This window comes from Caretta caretta, chromosome 1 (assembly GCF_965140235.1).
Source record: "Caretta caretta isolate rCarCar2 chromosome 1, rCarCar1.hap1, whole genome shotgun sequence".
NCBI lineage: Eukaryota > Metazoa > Chordata > Testudines > Cheloniidae > Caretta > Caretta caretta.
This window is the reverse complement of record NC_134206.1, coordinates 218,949,162-218,957,773: the sequence shown is the minus strand read 5'-3', so window position 1 is coordinate 218,957,773 and position 8,612 is coordinate 218,949,162. Positions and strand designations below refer to the sequence as shown.

Sequence of the window (8,612 nt, the reverse complement as noted above, 5' to 3'; positions counted from 1 at the left end):
TTCCCTCCGCTTGTCCTCATGTAAAGAGGAAAAGGCACAAATGGAAAAGGGAGCAGACAATTGGAAGGTGCTGTCTACAAATACCAGAAGCCAGCTGAAAATAGTGAAAGAGGCACTCCAGGAATACAAAAAGAGTGAAAAAGTTAACTCTGCAGAGGCTGGAGGGAGGCAGGTAAAGGGGGAGAAGGTCCTATGTACGGCACCCCCAGGCATAATTACAAAGAGAAAAGAGAGTAAAAAAAAGGTAACTCTGCAGAGGCTGGAGGGAATTAAGCAGCTAACTTTGTGAAAATGTTAAAAAGGAAAAGTGTTAGAGGAAGAGCATTCTTGGTTTCTTTGCAGCCATTCTGAAGGAAGAATGAGCCCTTTTCCAAAGGAATGTCTGTAAATTAGCCAGGCAAAAATAAACTATCTGATTAAAATCATTTGACTGGACAATTTAGTCAAATTTGCTAAAAGAACATAAGAGAGTTCTATTGGAACTTAACTGCCTCAGATGTATAGAGGGAATGTAAGATGTAAAAAACAGAGCAGTTTGGAAGGGATGTTAAGGAAAAGAAAATGTGTATGTATCTATCTGTGTGTGTGTAAATATGTAAAGTTCTAAGGACCAGTTGGTTTTGTTTTTGTTTTAAATAATGCCACTAAAAATCCATTTGACTCTTTAATTCAAAGTTGCAAAACTGACAGACCTTTTTGCTAGACACAGGTAATTAGTGTTGTTTGGCTTTGGGATTTGGCATTTAACCCTTAAAAGGTAACTCAATGCTTTACAAAATTTAAAATGTTTTTAAGTTGTGGCTGCAGCAGGGCAGTCAAAATCAGGAGAATAGAAAAAAAAATTCTGGATTCTTTTTGTTTGTTTGTTTTTTGTTCGTTTTTGTAACAAAATAGCAGATGAGAGTTGTAGTAAAAAAAAAAATTAAAAAAAGACAGTGCCCTTCTGAAGCAACAGCAGGGGTGAGGTGCACAAAACAAAAAGAAGCAATGTTAGAAACACTGAGTCTTAAAATGGCTCTGAGTAATCAGACTGTCACTTTGATAAAGGTACATGAAAACTCTGTAAGCAAAAAAAGAAATAGTGACACCTTATGTAAAAATTGATATGGATAATGTTATAGAAGTTAAACCTATGGAAGGAATGTGCATTTGCCCCAGAACATGTGCAGGGTATATTGTAGAAGGGGAAAAGAAATGCAAACATACCATGCTACTTAATTAAAATGCTATTAGGGCTCCAAAGGGAGCCACAGTAGGTTGGGTTTTCTTTTTCAGATTGCTGTGTGTTTTGGAAGCAGAAGTTAAAAGTAATCAAAACTCTGGTGAAAGTTGATTGTGTCCCTTTTAAGATAGAGTCTCTGAGCTGCTGATGGCTTTAAATCCAAAAGCAGGAAGTGTCTGTGAAAATGCAAATGACCTAAATGATAAAGGAAGGAAAGAACTAGCAGCACAAAGGAGCTACAGATAAAGGACACACCTGGTCAGCAAACAAATTGTCTAAATAAAAGGCATGATATAACAAGATAATTTTAATAAATTTAATGTTAATAAGTACCCCTGTAGCAATGTATAGTGTGTATGATTTTTGGAAAAATCTTTTAAGGTCATATGGTAATGATGCTTCTCAGCTATTACCTGTAAATAAACTTAAAGCTTAACACAGCAGGAAAAACATTATAAACTTGGTCTGCTGTATAAGAAGGAAAACTGAGGTACCCCACCTCAGGGATTTAACGACTAAACAGTGGGATAATTTCCCCATAACCCTTAAAAGATAGAAGCCATTGAAACCTGGCCTGCCTATAGAACAAAAACAGGAAAATGTGAGGGCAATTCCTCCGTTTTGCCTGCAATCAGCAAGGGTATTTGTAAAAGAAATATTTTAAGCAATAATCTGCCACCCCAAAAGGGTTAGAAACATGTTCCTTTTGTCTTTAAGAAAATCAGGAAAAGCTGATGTCAGCTGAAGAGCAACCCAATACCATGAATCTACTGTCACAATAGAAATTGTGTTTTGTGTTCTATGTTTTGTCTTGTGTTTTGTCTTGTTGCTAGCACTGTTGTGTGTTTAAAAAAAAATACTGAAAACCTGCAGGTACTTAAAAATAAATTAAGCTCTCTGTCCCAGCTACAGGACAGCCTGATACAAAAACAAGTACATGCCAATGTAGACTTGGTCCAAATTGGTCTGGGTAACCTAAAAGGCCGATGGAATCTTTGGTAATGGCTTAATACGACCACATGGCTTATCCATAAGAAAAAAAAATTTAGAAATAGGAAACTACACAGCCATAGCTATGGGATGCACTGAAATGCAGATACTTGCACTAGCTACTTTGGAACACAAAATGTTCTGGGTCATATTGGGAAATATTAGGGGTTTGATGCATTTGTTAAAACAAAGAAAGAGATCATTGTTTGACATTTATCAATATGAATGAATGCAATATGTTTCCAGTATTGTAAAACCAGACTTGTTAATCGGAGAAACTGTTGTCAAAATTGCACACCAACAGTCCCTGGAGGCAAAGGTATTGAAGGTTAGCCCACTCCCCATATTACACCTGGGATCCTTCTGGCTACCCTGGACCTCAAGCCAGCGGGCTGGGGAGGGAGGGAAGCTATTGGACACTAGAGGTTGTACTGAATGGACTCCTCAAAAGTAGGTGTGCCTCACCTTGCCTGTTGCCCCAGAACCTTGTAGTAAAGACACATCACTAGGATCATGTATGTGGGATACATTGGAATCACAAACTCAAATTGCCTCACAGTACCTTCTCTTGAATAGGCTACATAGAAAGTGACACTGACGATTATAAATCTTAGTGTCAAAAGGGGGATTATGTTGGATCATATTAAAGAAGTTCTGTATTAAAATCACAAATGAGTTTGATTCCCCATAGTTTAAATTCCAGAGTATTACTAATTAAGAGGTCTCTTGGTTTTTGGCACTGTTTCTCTCCCTCTATGTGTGAAACTTGCAAGTTGCTAATTGCGTTAGTACATTCTAAGACAGAGTCTGTTCTCAAAGCTATTCACACAGAGAGAGACTCAAAGCAATACTCCATAACAACAGAAACAGCACCCAGAGACTCCCCGCCCTTTTGTTGTATTAACAATTGTGATTAAAATAGAGAGAGAGGATGTATGTGGATGGATGCTTGGTGTGGATAATAACTGAATGATCAGGGAGGTGCCAGCCTAAGAATCCAGTGTCCATCGGCCGAAGAAGGCGTCAAGTGGAAATAACCAGAGGACCCCCGGAGGGCAGACTGGAATCCACCCAACAGCCTCAAGAATGGGAGAACCAAAGAACAAGATAACATCTAGCAGCACGGAGCCGTCAGGAATGTGCTCTCTGCTGATTGATTCAGCAACAACATGATGAAGCAATTCCCACAGACTGGCCTAGGAATAACTTCCTATAAAAATAGACTCTAGAAAGTGAGAACTTTGGGGGGGGTCTGATTCTGCAAACCAACTTCCAGGAGCATCAGATGAGCATCTGACAAGGCCCTGCTCCCTCCTCATGTCCAGGCCACCTGGCCAGTGGCTTGGCATGAGCAACTCTAAGGCTGGTAACTATGATAACAACCTTGCAGAACCTCTGTGTGTGTGTGTGTGTATGAATGAATGAATGTGTGAATAAATATGAGATTGAATGGAATGTTCTAACTATAACTAACTGCTTACTATGATTCTTTCTGTATTCACAATATGTGTGGTATTTTGCCTTTTCCCCTTTAATAAGATCCTGCTGGTTTTTATTTTATTGGTACAACACTGTGAATGGTATTTTCTCTCTCTTTCACACACACACACACACGCACACACACACAAAACCTGCCTAGAGATTTCTGGAAGAGTCCCTCATCCCTAACTACAGATTATTAAAGCTCCATGCAGTTTGTAGAGCAGCTGACCAGTGCCCTTTGTGCATCCAAGGTGCCTCCCAAGGCTTCCCTGTATCGAAGTCTGATGTATTTCTCATTTCTCCTCCCTTACATCCCAGATAACACCCTGAGCTTTTGACACCGTCTCCCACAGTATTCTTGTCAGCAAGTTAAGGAAGTATGGGCTGGATGAATGCACTACAAGGTGGGTAGAAAGCTGGCTAGATTGTCGGGCTCAACGGGTAGTGATCAATGGCTCCATGTCTAGTTGGCAGCCGGTATCAAGTGGAGTGCCCCAAGGGTCGGTCCTGGGGCCGGTTTTGTTCAATATCTTCATAAATGATCTGGAGGATGGTGTGGATTGCACTCTCAGCAAATTTGCGGATGATACTAAACTGGGAGGAGTGGTAGATACGCTGGAGGGGAGGGATAGGATACAGAAGGACCTAGACAAATTGGAGGATTGGGCCAAAAGAAATCTGATGAGGTTCAATAAGGATAAGTGCAGGGTCCTGCACTTAGGACGGAAGAACCCAATGCACAGCTACAGACTAGGGACCGAATGGCTAGGCAGCAGTTCTGCGGAAAAGGACCTAGGGGTGACAGTGGACGAGAAGCTGGATATGAGTCAGCAGTGTGCCCTTGTTGCCAAGAAGGCCAATGGCATTTTGGGATGTATAAGTAGGGGCATAGCGAGCAGATCGAGGGACGTGATCGTTCCCCTCTATTCGACATTAGTGAGGCCTCATCTGGAGTACTGTGTCCAGTTTTGGGCCCCACACTTCAAGAAGGATGTGGATAAATTGGAGAGAGTCCAGCGAAGGGCAACAAAAATGATTAGGGGTCTGGAACACATGAGTTATGAGGAGAGGCTGAGGGAGCTGGGATTGTTTAGTCTGCAGAAGAGAAGAATGAGGGGGGATTTGATAGCTGCTTTCAACTACCTGAAAGGGGGTTCCAAAGAGGATGGCTCTAGACTGTTCTCAATGGTATCAGATGACAGAACGAGGAGTAATGGTCTCAAGCTGCAGTGGGGGAGGTTTAGATTGGATATTAGGAAAAACTTTTTCACTAAGAGGGTGGTGAAACACTGGAATGCGTTACCTAGGGAGGTGGTAGAATCTCCTTCCTTAGAGGTTTTTAAGGTCAGGCTTGACAAAGCCCTGGCTGGGATGATTTAACTGGGAATTGGTCCTGCTTCGAGCAGGGGGTTGGACTAGATGACCTTCTGGGGTCCCTTCCAACCCTTATATTCTATGATTCTATGATTCTATGGGCAGAAAGGAGGCAGTGTCCTTTGAGCCCTGACATTTCAGTGACCAGGAATAGGAACTCAAAAAACAGCATTTAATAAACAGTCCAAGTTAGCCAAAGGAATTCATGGCTTCTGACACAGAGACAGATAACATTGGGGGGGAGGGATAGCTCAGTGCTTTGAGCATTGGCCTGCTAAACCCAGGGTTGTGAGTTCAATCCTTGAGGGGGCCATTTAGGGATTTGGGGCAAAAAAATTGGGGATTGGTCCTGCTTTGAGCAGGGGGTTGGACTAGATGACCTCCTGAGGTCCCTTCCAATCCTGATATTCTATGAACAATACACTCATGCGCATGTATGTGAGAGAGAGAGAGAGAGAGACGTGTGCTTTTGTGTGTGTCACCAGTCCTTGATGTGGTCTTTCAAAGGTTCCCTACTGCCCCCGACTGGCTTTTTCTGTTTGGCCCCTGGCCTTTCTTTAGGCCAGTTGGTCTGCTTCAGCCTCTTTGGGCTCTGTGTCTAGAGACAGCCTGGTACAGCGCTATTACCCCTTCACTCTCTCAGACCTTTCTGCCTCACATCCCTCGCTGAGCTCTCTCCTTTCATAGCAGGCCTTGTTTCCCCTATTGGTCGCAGCTGGGAAGAGTTTATTTCTAGCATAGGACAGATTGAGCATTTAAACTGAGATGAAGGATTTGCATATTCAAGGAAATAAGACTGAGTGGCAAGCCCTCTGCAATGCTTTGCTCTCCATTCCCTGCAAATCAAGTTACCAAGAAAATTATGATTAGTGGAGAGTAATCCTGCACTGCTCCAAGGAGATGAAATGGATAATCTATTAGGGCTTTCCCCTTTCTATTAGATGTGATCATATGATACATTTCTTTATGACCGTATTGGGGAGATGCTTTCATTGGTGTTTCTGTGTGATGAGGTTAAAATGTCAACTGCAAAAACTGATATAATTTGTAAAGCAGAAAAAGAAATATTAAGCCATCAAAAAGCAGAATGCGGTAACATCAAACGATACAAGTCATGTCTGACAGAGTGCCCAGTCATGGGAGGTCCTCATTTTCCTCCATGAGATGGAAGGCACCAGCTCTGCCCCTTCTTTTAATTGTGTTTCCTCAGTGTTACAGTGGATAGAGCTTTGGCAACCACCTGGATGAGGATCACAGCCCATGGCAGTCAGAGCTAATCATTAATTACACAATTAGTATTCAGGTATATCTTTAACAGAATCCACTCTCCGGGGATTAAAGTAAAAATAAAAACAGATAGTTCCTTGGACAACAAGGCCCAAATTCTCAAAGGTATTTAGACAGCTAACTCCCACTGATTTCCATCAGAGTGAAGTGCCCAAATATCTTTGAGAAATTGAGCCTAACTGCATCCCTGGTTATAAAGAGGATTAGATACTTCACTAGAGGCTTAACATACAGGATTAAACTGATTACCAGAACTGGAGATAAGAATTATTTCCCCTTCCCTAAGGAGTATATCAGATTGTATGTCAGAGGTACATTCTATTTAGCAGCATTGAACATAGGTCATCCGTTAGAACCATGCAACTGATTTATCTGATCACAAAAAGGCAAAGTTGTGGGACCTTTGTTCTTCCTCTCTGTTTCTGCCATCACACAATAGATGACTTTCTAAAGATCTCTTCTAATAGGTCACTTGGCTGAAGATGCCATGTAGAGGTGAGAATGACAATTCTATATCCCTAAATCTGACCAATCCCATTAAGGGTTCCAGAAAGAGTGGGGGATGGAATACTCCAGATAGCCTTCCTCATTCACTTTTATTCCAAATCTCTCTCTCTCTCTCTCTCTCTCTCTCTCTCTCTCTCTCTCTCTCTCTCTCTCGGTGTCTCTCTCTCTCTCTCTCTCTCTGTGGGTCTCCGTCTCTCTCTTTAGTCCCTGGATTTAGCTATGTGGGAAAGGGCTAGTGAAAATGCCATTGGTGGACAGAACATTTTCTCAGTGACTCACTAGACTATTTTTCATGTTTCAGGTGGAAGATATAACCAAAGGTGTATCAAGAAGGTTTATGACCCGAGTGCACGTTCCAGGGTGACTTATCTGCTCCATGAAAACAGCTGGGGCAGCAGCAGCAAGATACAGAGAAACTGTTGCCAAAACACCTGCATCCAGCATGCTGAAATCAACTTCCTGGAACCAGCCTTCAAGGGCAGATCTCTCAGTCCTTGCCCCACTGCTCCATCACCTGGCTCCTCTCCTGGAGGCCTTGCTGGGAAAGCTCCCGATCTGTGGTAGAGTTCCTGAAGACATATTCTGAACTTAGAAATGCATGTTGTACGGCTCTTTAGGCATGAAGACAGAAACAACCGTCACGGTCTTTGTGACCTGGTGATGAATGGAACCACCATTAGAGTCATGGTCTTCTCAGGTAACTGTTCATTTAGTTTCCAAGGAGACTGAAAGAATGAAGTGGTTTGGGGGACTGCACTATGGAGCCTTTCACTTCTATGTCATTGGTTATAACAAGGACATGTCTTTGTAATGAGCAAACGCCATTTTCCTCAGAGAAACCAGCACTGCACTGGCATTAATGGTCCCCTGTGTCAGCCTAGATTCACAGAGGTACTCTGAGCATCACAACACCTAACTTTTAGGTTCCTAGAAAATCACAGGAACACACTGTGATTCACCAAGCCTGAGTTAGGCACCTAGGTTTCCTATACAATGAAGAGAGACAGGCACCTTAGTCTGTGATTCCCAAAACCAGCATGTTATGGGGAGAGACGTCTAAGCTAGCCAATGGGGGATGCCAAAGAGGGAGGTCAAGGTGCTATGCCCTGCCCCTCTCTCGGAGATAGGTGCCTAAGTCTGGGCTGCAGGGAAGTGCCTCTCTCTGCTAGTGACTATCAGCTGTGAGCCCTCTCTCGGTGTCTGCGAGAGCTGGGGGAGGGAAGTGAGGAGGCGGAAGCCCACTCAGAACTTTGAGCCCAGTGGTAATACATTATACAATACATTAACTTCCTCCAGAGGGCCTAGCTCTGACCCAGGTATCTCGTGGTGCCAACTGGCAGAGGGCACAGGGGGGCATAAGGGTGCAAGGAATCCCCTGGGTCTGGTATTTACATCTCAGTTCACCAAAGAATGTCATGAAAGGGTCTCTACTGAGTCACACTGCTCATCATAATCCTTGTGAAATGTATGTGCGACTAATATGGAAGGAGCTGTGTACCGATATAGGAAGTTATGTTCTTAAAGTTATGTTCTTGAAGTTAAAGGCAGGTCACCCAGAAGAAGGGAAGGCCTTTGGCTTGGCTGTATCTTACTAGACAAGAGGGCATCTTGTTAGTTTGCTTTAGGCTCTTGAATGTGTGTTATGATTTTATTTGATCTGTAACCCTTTTGTTCCAATATTTCTGCTTCCTATCACTGCAATCTCTGGGCTTTGTTAAATACACGTACGCTTGCTTTCTCTATAACCAAA

At 42.8% G+C, this 8,612-nt stretch overlaps 1 long non-coding RNA gene across 1 annotated transcript; it reads left to right on the top strand.

The window, feature by feature from the left end:
• The first annotated feature begins 2,496 nt into the window (after positions 1–2,496).
• LOC142069449 (uncharacterized) lies at positions 2,497–8,612 on the top strand. The gene is made up of 2 exons (XR_012665274.1): positions 2,497–3,578; positions 7,164–8,612. It is a non-coding gene; the product is annotated as an uncharacterized LOC142069449 (long non-coding RNA).